The 11,622-nt window shown below is 39.9% G+C and overlaps 1 non-coding gene across 1 annotated transcript; it reads right to left on the bottom strand.

Annotated features, from left to right (window-relative positions):
* Positions 1-1,067: 1,067 nt before the first annotated feature.
* Positions 1,068-1,175, bottom strand: LOC112780963 (small nucleolar RNA R71). The gene has a single exon (XR_003191766.1). It is a non-coding gene; the product is annotated as a small nucleolar RNA R71 (small nucleolar RNA).
* Between the last annotated feature and the right edge of the window lie 10,447 nt (positions 1,176-11,622).

The following is an 11,622-nucleotide window of genomic DNA, read 5'->3' as shown; positions in this document are numbered from 1 at the left end:
TCTTTTTAATTTCCTTTTCAAATCCTTTTCAAAATGATTTTCAATCATATCTCTCAATCATATCTTTTTCAAAATCAATTTCAAAATCTTTTCTAACTTCTTATCTTTTTCAAAAAATAATTTTCAAATCTTTTTCAATCAATCTTATCTTTTTGTTTCAATCATATCTTTTTCAAAACTACCTAACTAATTCTCTCTCTAATTTTCGAAAATCCCTTCCCTGTCTTTCAAAATTCTTTTTTTTAACTAATTGTTTTAATTTTTAATTTAATGTGATTTCAATTTTAATTTTCGAAATTTAACTTTAAATGTTATTTTTAATTTAATTAATTTTTGAAATTCCCTCTCTCTCATCTCCTTCTAATTATTTATTTGTTTACTAACACGTCTCTTCATCTCAAAATTCGAACCCTCTCTTCTTCTTGGTGTTCGAATTTCTCTTCTTCGATTATTCTATTCTTATACTCACATAAAGAAATCTCTATACTGTGACATAGAGGATTCCATATTTTCTTTTGTGTTCTCTTCTTTTTCATATGAGCAGGAGCAAGGACAAGAACATTCTTGTTGAAGCAGACCCTGAACCTGAAAGGACTCTGAAGAAGAAACTAAGAGAAGCTAAAATACAACAATCCAGAGAAAACCTTACAGAGAATCTCGAAAAAGAAAGAGACATGGCCGAACCCAACAACAATGCAAGGAAGATGCTTGGTGACTTTACTGCACCTAATTCCAATTTACATGGAAAAAGCATCTCAATTCCTGCCATTGGAGCAAACAATTTTGAGCTGAAACCTCGACTAGTTTCTCTGATGCAATAGAATTGCAAGTTTTATGGACTTCCATCCGAAGATCCCTTTCAGTTCTTAATTGAATTCTTACAGATCTGTGATACTGTTAAGACCAATGGGGTTGATCCCGAGGTCTACAGGCTTATGCTTTTCTCGTTTGCTGTAAGAGATAGAGCTAGAGTATGGTTGGACTCTCAACCTAAAGATAGCCTGAACTCTTGGGATAAGCTGGTCAAGGCTTTCTTAGCCAAGTTCTTTCCTCCTCAAAAGCTTAGTAAGCTTAGAGTGGATGTTCAAACCTTCAGAAAAAAGGAAGGTGAATCCCTCTATGAAGCTTGGGAGAGATATAAGGAACTGACCAAAAAGTGTCCTTCTGACATGCTTTCAGAATGGACCATCCTGGATATATTCTATGATGGTCTGTCTGAGCTATCAAAGATATCACTGGACCATTCTGCAGGTGGATCCATTCACCTAAAGAAAACGCCTGCAGAAGCTCAAGAACTCATTGACATGGTTGCAAATAACCAGTTCATGTACACTTCTGAAAGGAATCCTGTGAATAATGGGATGCCTATGAGGAAAGAAGTTCTTGAAATTGATACTTTGAATGCCATATTGGCACAGAATAAAATATTGACTCAGCAAGTCAATATGATCTCTCAGAGTCTGAATGGATTGAAGGAATCATCCAACAGTACTAAAGAGGCATCTTCTGAAGAAGAAGCTTATGATCCTGAGAACCCTGCAATAGCAAAGGTGAATTACATGGGTGAACCCTATGGAAACACCTATAATCCCTCATGGAGAAATCATCCAAATTTCTCATGGAAGGATCAACAAAAGCCTCAACAAGGCTTTAATAATGGTGGAAGAAACAGGTTTAGCAATAGCAAGCCTTTTCCATCATTCACTCAGCAACAGACAGAGAACTTTGAGCAGAATCCATCTAACTTAGCAAATATAGTCTCTGATCTATCTAAGGCCACTTTAAGTTTCATGAATGAAACAAGGTCCTCCATTAGAAATCTGGAGGCACAAGTGGGCCAGCTGAGTAAAAGAGTCACTGAAACTCCTCCTAGTACTCTCCCAAGCAATACAGACGAAAATCCAAAGAGAGAGTGCAAAGCCATTGATTTAATCACCATGGCCGAACCTACAAGGGAGGGAGAGGACGTGAATCCCAGTGAAGAAGACCTTCTAGGACGTCCAGTGATCAATAAGGAGTTTTCCTCTGAGGACCAAAGAAATCTGAGACTCATCTAGAGACCATAGAGATTCCATTGAACCTCCTTATGCCATTCATGAGCTCTGATGAGTATTCTTCTTCTGAAGAGAATGAAGATATCACTGAAGAGCAAGTTGCCAAATACCTTGGTACGATCATGAAGCTGAATGCCAAATTATTTGGTAATGAGACTTGGGAAGATGAACCCCCTTTGCTCACCAATGAACTGAGTGATCTGAATCAACTGAGATTGCCTCAGAAGAAACAGGATCCTGGAAAGTTCCTAATACCTTGTACCATAGGCACCATGACCTTTGAGAAGGCTCTATGTGATCTTGTGTCAGGGATAAACCTCATGCCACTCTCTGTAATGGAGAAACTGGGAATCTTTGAGATACATGCTGCCAAATTCTCATTAGAGATGGCAGACAAATCCATGAAACAGGCTTATGGACTAGTAGAGGACGTGCTAGTAAAGGTTGAAGGCCTTTATATCCCTGCTGATTTCATAATCCTAGACACTGGGAAGGATGAGGATGGATCCATCATCCTTGGAAGACCCTTCCTAGCCACAGCAAGAGTTGTGATTGATGTGGACAGAGGAGAGTTGGTCCTTCAACTGAATGAGGACTACCTTGTGTTTAAAACTCAAGGATCTCCTTCTGTAACCATGGAGAGGAAGCATGAAAAGCTTCTCTCACTGCAAAGTCAATCAAAACCCCCCACAGTCAAACTCTAAGTTTGGTGTTGGAAGGCCATAACCAAACTCTAAGTTTGGTGTTGAACTCCCACATTCAAACTCTAAGTTTGGTGTTGGGAGGTTCCAACCTTGCTCTGATTATCTGTGAGGCTTCATGAGAGCTCACTGTCAAGCTATTGACATTAAAGAAGCACTTGTTGGGAGGCAACCCAATGTTATTTAATCATATTTATTTTATTTTCTCTTTTTTATTTGGTATTTTATTAGGTTGATGATCATGTGGAGTCACAAAAACTATTGAAAAATCAAAAACAGAATGAAAAACAACATTGAAAATAGCACACCCTGGAGGAAGAGCTTACTGGCGTTTAAACGCCAGTAAGGAGCATCTGGCTGGCGTTTAACGCCAGAACAGAGCATGAAACTGGCGTTAAACGCCAGAAATAAGCAGCAGTCTGGCGTTTAAATGCCAGGATTGCACCCAGAGGAAAGCTGGCGTTAAACGCCAGAAACAAGCTCCATTTGGGCGTTTAACGCCAGAAACAAGCATGGAAGTGGCGTTAAACGCCAGAATTGCACAATAAGGGCGTTTTACACGCCTAATTAAGGCAGGGATGTTAAGTCCTTGGCCCCACTTGATCTGTGGGCCCCACAGGATCTCCTCAGGATCTGTAGACCCCACAGGATCCCCACCTACCCTTCTTCTCTCCTCTTCCCACCTTTTCATAACTCTCTTCCCCAAATACCCCTCACCGATCAACTCAATCACTCTTCCCCATCACCTCTTCACCACTCACATCCATCTTCTATTCCCCATAAACCCCACATACCTTCAAATTCAAAATATTTTCCCTCCCAAACCCAACCCTAAATGGCCGAACCCTAAACCCCTCCCCACTTCTATATAAACCCCTCACTCATTCTTCTATTTCACACAACACAACCCTCTCTTCTTCCACTTGGCCGAAACCTACTCTCTCTCCCTCTCCTCCCTTTCTCTTCTTCTTCTACTTCTTTCTTTTTTATTTTGCTCGGGGACGAGCAAACATTTTAAGTTTGGTGTGGTAAAAGCATTGCTTTTTGTTTTTTCATAACCATTTATGGCACCTAAGGCCAGAGAAACCTCTAGAAAGAGAAAAGGGAAGGCAATTGCTTCCACCTCTGAGTCATGGGAGATGGAGAGATTCATCTCAAAGGTCCATCAAGACCACTTTTATGAAGTTGTGGCCAAGAAGAAAGTGATCCCTGAGGTTCCTTTCAAGCTCAAAAAGAATGAGTATCTGGAGATCCGACTTGAGATCCAAAGAAGAGGTTGGGAAGTTCTCACCAACCCCATTCAACAAGTCGGGATCCTAATGGTTCAAGAGTTCTATGCAAACGCATGGATCACTAGAAACCATGATCAAAGTGTGAACCCGAATCCAAAGCATTGGCTCACCATGGTTTGGGGGAAATACTTAGATTTTAGTCCAGAAAATGTAAGGCTGGCGTTCAACTTGCCAATGATGGAAGAGAACGCACGCCCCTATACAAGAAGGGTCAACTTTGATCAAAGGTTGGACCAAGTCCTCATAGACATATGTGAGGAAGGAGCTCAATGGAAAATTAACTCAAGAGGTAAGCCGGTTCAATTAAGAATGTATGACCTCAAACCAGTGGCTAGGGGATGGCTAGAGTTCATTCAACGCTCAATCATTCCTACTAGTAACCGGTCTGAAGTTACTATAGACTGGGCCATCATGATCTATAGTATCATGATTGGAGAAGAGGTGGAAGTTCATGAGATTATACCTCAAGAACTCTACAAGGTGGCTGACAAGTCCTCCACTTGGGCAAGGTTAGCCTTTCCTCACCTCATTTGCCACCTCTGCAATTCGGCTGGAATTGACATAGAGGGAGACATCCTCATTGAAGAGGACAAGCCCATCACTAAGAAAAGGATGGAGCAAATAAGAGATCATGGACCTCAACATGAGCATGAGGAAATTTCTCACCATGAAATCCCTAAGATGCCTCAGGGGTTGCACTTTCCTCCACAGAATTATTGGGAGCAAATCAACACTTCCCTAGGAGAACTAAGTTCCAACATGGGACAACTAAGGGTGGAGCACCAAGAGTACTCCATCATCCTCCATGAAATTAGAGAAGATCAAAGAGCTATGAGGGAGGAGCAAGAAAGATAAGGAAGAGACATAGAGGAGCTCAAGAGCACCATTGGTTCTTCAAGAAGAGGAAGACGCCACCCTCACTAAGGTGGACTCATTCCTTAATCTCCTTGTCTATTTATTTTCTGTTTTTCGGTTTTTGAGCCTTATGTGTTATTTATGTTTGTGCCTTTACTACATGATCATTAGTGTCTAAGTGTCTATGCCTTAAAGTTATGAATATGAATCCATCACCTCTCTTGAATGAAAAATATTTTAATTACAAAAGAACAAGAAGTACATGGTTTTGAATTCATCCTTGAAACTAGTTTAATTATTTTGATGTGGTGACAATACTTTTTATTTTCTGAATGAATGCTTGAACAGTGCATATGTCTTTTGAAGTTGATGTTTATGAATGTTAAATATGTTGGCTCTTGAAAGAATGATGAAAAGGAGAAATGTTATCTGATAATCTGAAAAATCATAAAAATGATTCTTGAAGCAAAAAAAAGCAGTGAATACAAAAGCTTGCAGAGAAAAAAAGAGAAAAAGAGAAAAATAGCGAAAAAAAAAAGAAAAAGAAAAAGCAAGCAGAAAAAGCCAAAAGCTCTTTAAACCAAAAGGCAAGAGCAAAAAGCCAATAGCTCTTAAAACCAAAAGGCAAGGGTAATAAAAAGGATCCAAGGCTTTGAGCATCAGTGGATAGGAGGGCCTAAAGGAATAAAATCCTGGCCTAAGCGGCTAAGCCAAGCTGTCCCTAACCATGTGCTTGTGACGTGAAGGTGTCAAGTGAAAACTTGAGACTGAGCGGTTAAAGTCGAGGTCCAAAGCAAAAACAGAGTGTGCTTAAGAACCCTGGACACCTCTAATTAGGGACTCTAGCAAAGCTGAGTCACAATCTGAAAAAGTTCACCCAGTTATGTGTCTGTGGCATTTATGTATCCGGTGGTAATACTGGAAAACAAAGTGCTTAGGGCCACGGCCAAGACTCATAAAGTAGCTGTGTTCAAGAATCAACATACTGAACTAGGAGAATCAATAACACTATCTGAATTCTAAGTTCCTATAGATGCCAATCATTCTGAACTTCAATGGACAGAGTGAGATGCCAAAACTATTCAAGAGGCAAAAAGCTACAAGTCCTGCTCATCTGATTGGAGCTAAGTTTCATCGATATTTTGGAATTTATAGTATATTCTCTTCTTTTTATCCTATTTGATTTTCAGTTGCTTGGGGACAAGCAACAATTTAAGTTTGGTGTTGTGATGAGCGGATAATTTATACGTTTTTTGGCATTATTTTTACATAGTTTTTAGTATGATTTAGCTAGTTTTTAGTATATTTTTATTAGTTTTTAATTAAAATTCACATTTCTGGACTTTACTATGAGTTTGTGTGTTTTTCTATGATTTCAGGTATTTTCTGGCTGAAATTGAGGGACTTGAGCAAAAATCAGATTCAAAGGTTGAAGAAGGACTGTAGATGCTATTGGATTCTGACCTCCCTGCACTCAAAGTGGACTTTCTGGAGCTACAGAACTCCAAATGGCGCGCTCTCAATTGCGTTGGAAAGTAGACATCTAGGGCTTTCCAGCAATATATAATAGTCCATATGTTTCCCAAGTTTAGATGATGCAAACTGGCGTTCAACGCCAGTTCCATGCTGCATTTTGGAGTTAAACGCCAGAAACAGGTTGCAAAGTGGAGTTAAACGCCAGAAACAGGTTACAAACTGGCGTTCAACTCCAAGAGAAGCCTCTACATGTGAAAGCTTCATGCTTAGCCCAATCACACATGAAGTGGACCCCATAAGTGAATTTTTGCATCATTTACTCATTTCTGTAAACCCTAGTAACTAGTTCAGTATAAATAGAACTTTTTACTATTATTTTTATATCTTTGGATTATCTTTTGATCCTTTGATCACGTTTTGGGGGCTGGCCATTCGGCCATGCCTGGACCTTATCGCTTATGTATTTTCAATGGTAGAGTTTCTACACTCCATAGATTAAGGTGTGGAGCTCTGCTGTTCCTCATGAATTAATACAAAGTACTAATGTTTTTCTATTCAATTCAAGCTTATTCCTTCTCTAAGATATCCATTCGCACCCAAGAACATGATGAATGTGATGATTATATGATGCTCGTCATCATTCTCACCTATGAACGCGTGCCTAACAAACACTTCCGTTCTACATGCAAACAAGCTAGAATGAGTATCTCTTAGATATCTAATACAGGGGACCGAGTCCGAGATATTAGAATCTTCGTGGTATAAGTTAGAACCCATGGATGGCCATTCTTGAGATCTGGAAAGTCTAAACCTTGTCTGTGGTATTCCGAGTAGGATCTGGAAAGGGATGACTGTGACGAGCTTCAAACTCGCGAGTGCTGGGCGTAGTGACAGACGCAAAAGGATAATAAATCCTATTCCAGTATGATCGAGAACCGACAGATGATTAGCCATGCAGTGACAACGCATTGGACCATTTTCATAGAGAGGATGGGATGTAGCTATTGACAACGGTGATGCCCTACATAAAGCTTTCCATGGAAAGGAGTAGGAATGGTTGGATGAAGACAGCAGGAAAGCAGAGGTTCAGAGGAACGAAAGCATCTCTATACTCTTATCTGAAATTCTCACCAATGAATTACATAAGTATCTCTATCCTATTTTAATTATCTTTTAGTACACTATAATCTCTTAATACATTTGAATCCACCTGACTGAGATTTACAAGGTGACCATAGCTTGCTTCAAGCCGACAATCTCCGTGGGATCGACCCTTACTCACGTAAGGTTTATTGCTTGGACGACGCAATGCATTTGCCGGTCAGTTGTGCGAAGTTGTGACAAAGAATTAAGATTATGAACGTGCGTATAAAGTTTTTAGCGTTGTTACCAAGGAATGGAACCGTCACGATTTCTGCGCACCATGCCACTTTGTATCGAAGGCGTGGCATGCCAGCTCAATCATCTCACTTTGGCGTGCCACTTGAACATCCAGGCGTGGCACGCCAACCTCTGGGACCATGGCAAATGAATGGCGTGACATGCCAGTCTCATGGCATGGCACGCTGGTAGTGTTTTCCAGAGGAGGAATTAAAGGGCCGGTGAACTCAGGCGTGCCACTTGGGAGATGAGGCATGGCACGCCAGCAAGAAGATGAAGCAAATGAAGGGCGTGACACGCCAGTCTCATGGCGTGGCACGCTGGTAGTATTTTCCAGAGAGGAAGAAGAGGAGCCAATGAACTCAAGCGTGCCACTTGGATGACGAGGCGTGGCACGCCGGCAAGGGGTGAAGCTTTAAGAAGGGCATGACACGCCAGACCCTGGGCATGCCATGCTGGTACAAATTTCCAGAAGCATAGAGATAAGGAAGATGACCTTGGGCGTGCCACTTTGGCTCGAAGGCGTGGCACGCCAGGTTACTTTGCCATTTAAAATGTCCTGGGTGTGCCCCTTAGGCTCAAAGGCATGGCACGCCAGGGGTTAAACAGAGGACGGCGTGCCACTTGAATGGAGAGGCGTGGCATGCCAAATCAGAAACAGAAGGAGCGTGACACGCCAGAGAAGCGCCAGTACACGCCAGCTGGAAGATCACGTTTGTTGAGTTTCTTTTCCCTCCAAATTATAATTTTCTTTTCACTTTTGTAATTTTCTTTTATTTTCTAGATCTAGGAGTAGTATAAATACCCTTGGAAGTATTGGAAAAAGGGGTTAGCAAGTCACAGAGTTTAGTTTTGGGATTTCACTTTTTAGTTTTCACACTTCATCTCTTCCATCTTTTGTAATTTCTCTCTGAGCTATGAGTAGCTAAATTCCCTCTCATTGAGAAAGGGAGCTCTATTGTACTTGATGGATTAATGATAGTGAATTTCTTTTTCTCTTCATCTTCTCTTTGATTTCCTAGAAGGAATTTCGATTTTCATGCTTAGTGTTCAATTAACTTGGAAAAGAGATTGAATGCAAAATGGGTTTCATGGGAACCTTGGAAAAGGAAACATGAAACCATGCTAGAAATCCTTTCTCACACTTGAGTAGAATCTGGGTTTTGGTATTTGGATATGGTGACATACAATCCTCCCTCTACCTAGACCTATGATGATGTGTGGTATAATCAGGGACCAAGCATATCTCTCTTCATGAGCAATTAGACCAAGAAATTGGCTATTGATCAAGATCTGAGAGATTGAGTCACCAAGGGATTGGGGCTCAATCAATCATGATTGCCAAGAGGTCAATGAGTTGTATGATTGAAGAGGATATGAGCTGGATTTAATCCAAAGAGACAATATCTCCTTATCTCAATGAATTCCCCCATTCTTATCTCTCCCATTCTTTTATAGCTTTACTTACATTCTGCAAAATCCCATTCCCCTTTACATTCATGTTATTTCCATTTCTGCATTTTATTGCTTTCTTTTATTCCCTTGCCATTTATGTTTCTGCCATTTATAATTCTGCACTTACAACTTATTCTGTTGAGCTTGACTAATTCACCAATCAATTAAAATTGCTCAAATCTACCAATCTCTATGGATACAATCCCACTCCACTGTGGGTTAATACTTGACGATAATTTTGGTGCGCTTGCCAAGAGAGGATTCATCAATATTATTGGGAAAGGGTAGTGAATTCCGCCCATCACATCTGCAGTCTTTTTTCAGCCTCTGAATCATATTTTTGCTCAGGTCCCTCAATTTCAGCCAGAAAATACCTGAAATCACAAAAAACACACAAACTCATAGCAAAGTCCAAAAATGTGATTTTTGCATAAAAACTAATAAAAATATACTAAAAAGTAGCTAGATCCTACTAAAAACTATATGAAAATACCCCCAAAAAGCGTATAAAATATCCGCTCATCACAACACCAAACTTAAACTGTTGCTTGTCCCCAAACAACTAGATAAACAAAATAGGATAGCAAGAAGATCAAGAGGCAATCTCAGAGTTTTACATGAAGCTCAATTTTAATTAGATGAGCGGGACTAGTAGCTTTTTACTTCTGAACAGTTTTGGCATTTCACTTCATCCTTTGAAGTTTAGAATGATTGGCATCCATAGGAACTCAGAATTTAGATAGTGTTATTGATTCTCCTATTTTGGTATGTTGATTCTTGAACACAGCTACTTTATGAGTCTTGGCCGTGGCCCTAAGCACTTTGCCTTCCAGTATTACCACCGGATATATAAATGCCACAGACATATAACTGGGTGAACCTTTTCAGATTGTGACTCAGCTTTGCTAAAGTCCCCAATTATAGGTGTCCAGAGTTCTTAAGCACACTCTTTGGATCACGACTTTAACCACTCAGTCTCTAGCTTTTCACTTGGACCTGCATGCCACAAGCACATGGTTAGGGACAGCTTGATTCAGTCGCTTAGGCCAGGATTTTATTCCTTTGGCCCTCCTATCCTTTAATGCTCAAAGCCTTGAATCCTTTTTACCCTTGCCTTTTGGTTTAAAGAGTTATTGGCTTTTTCTGCTTGCTTTTCTTTTTCTTTATTTTTCTTTTGCGCCAATTTTTTTTTGTTATTCACTGCTTTTTCTTACTTCAAGAATCAATTTTATAATTTTTCACGTTATCAATAACATTTATCTTTTTCACCATTATTTCAAGAGCCAACAGTTTTAACATTCATAAATAACAAGATAAAAAATATGCACTGTTTAAGCATTCTTTTAGAAAACAAAAAGTGTTGCCACCACATATAAATAATTTGAATTTTTCTTATTAAGAAGTCGAAAAAGTTTCCTCCTTATTCTAAAAATATCTGCTATTTCATTCATGTTTAATGATGATGAGAAAAATAAATTATAGCTTACTTGGAGTGATAAAAATAAAAATAAAAATACTAACTACTACTACTCATATGACTCCTAAAATAGATTTCTAATAGCAGAAGTTATCACAGAGTTAAGATTAGGACTCAACAACCTTTATTTTGGGAGATGGATGCTCCTTCAATCTGTAGGGTGTCTGGTCCCTCAAGGGAGAGCCTCTGGCGCTTCAGTTCCTGTAGCTCACGCCCTTGCTTTTCTTGTTCTTTAAGTAGCTTGCAGATCATACTATTTTGATTTTGCTGTTCTTCCTTAAGCTGATCCATAGTTTCTTGCAGCTTGGTGACAGATGCTTCTAGGCGGGTCCAGTAGTCAATCTGAGGGATTTCTGGGAGGAACTCCTACGCCCTCCTTTTGATGGAGTTTTCTTGTACTTGTTGTCCCTCCATTGACTTCTTGGTGATTGGATGTTCGACTGGGATGAACTCATCTACTCCCATCTTCACCCCAGCCTCTTTACATAGTAGAGAAATCAAGTTTGGGTAAGCCAATTTGGCTTTCTTGGAGTTCTTATTTGCAATTGTGTAGAGCTCACAAGAAATCAGATGATAAATCTCCACTTTGTTTCCTTGCATAATACAATGGATCATCACTGCTCTCTTGATAGTGACTTCGGAGCGGTTGCTGGTAGACAGTATGGAACGCCCAATGAAATCCAGCCAGCCCCTAGCAACTGGTTTGAGATCCCCTCTCTTAAGTTGGTTTGGAACACCTTTTGTGCTGGTTGTCCACTTGGTTCCAAGGATGCATATGTCCTCTAGAATTTGGTCTAAGCGCTTATCTGATCTCACCATTCTCTTATTAAAGGATTCTGGATCATCTTGTAGTTGAGGTACCTTGAAGACCTCTCTTATTTTGTCAAGGTGGAAGTAAATAATCTTCCCTCTGACCATGGTTTGAAAGGTAT

This window comes from Arachis hypogaea, chromosome 19, assembly GCF_003086295.3.
Source record: "Arachis hypogaea cultivar Tifrunner chromosome 19, arahy.Tifrunner.gnm2.J5K5, whole genome shotgun sequence".
Lineage (NCBI taxonomy): Eukaryota > Viridiplantae > Streptophyta > Magnoliopsida > Fabales > Fabaceae > Arachis > Arachis hypogaea.
Note: the sequence above shows the minus strand (reverse complement) of the source record. Positions and strands in the feature narration are given on the sequence as shown.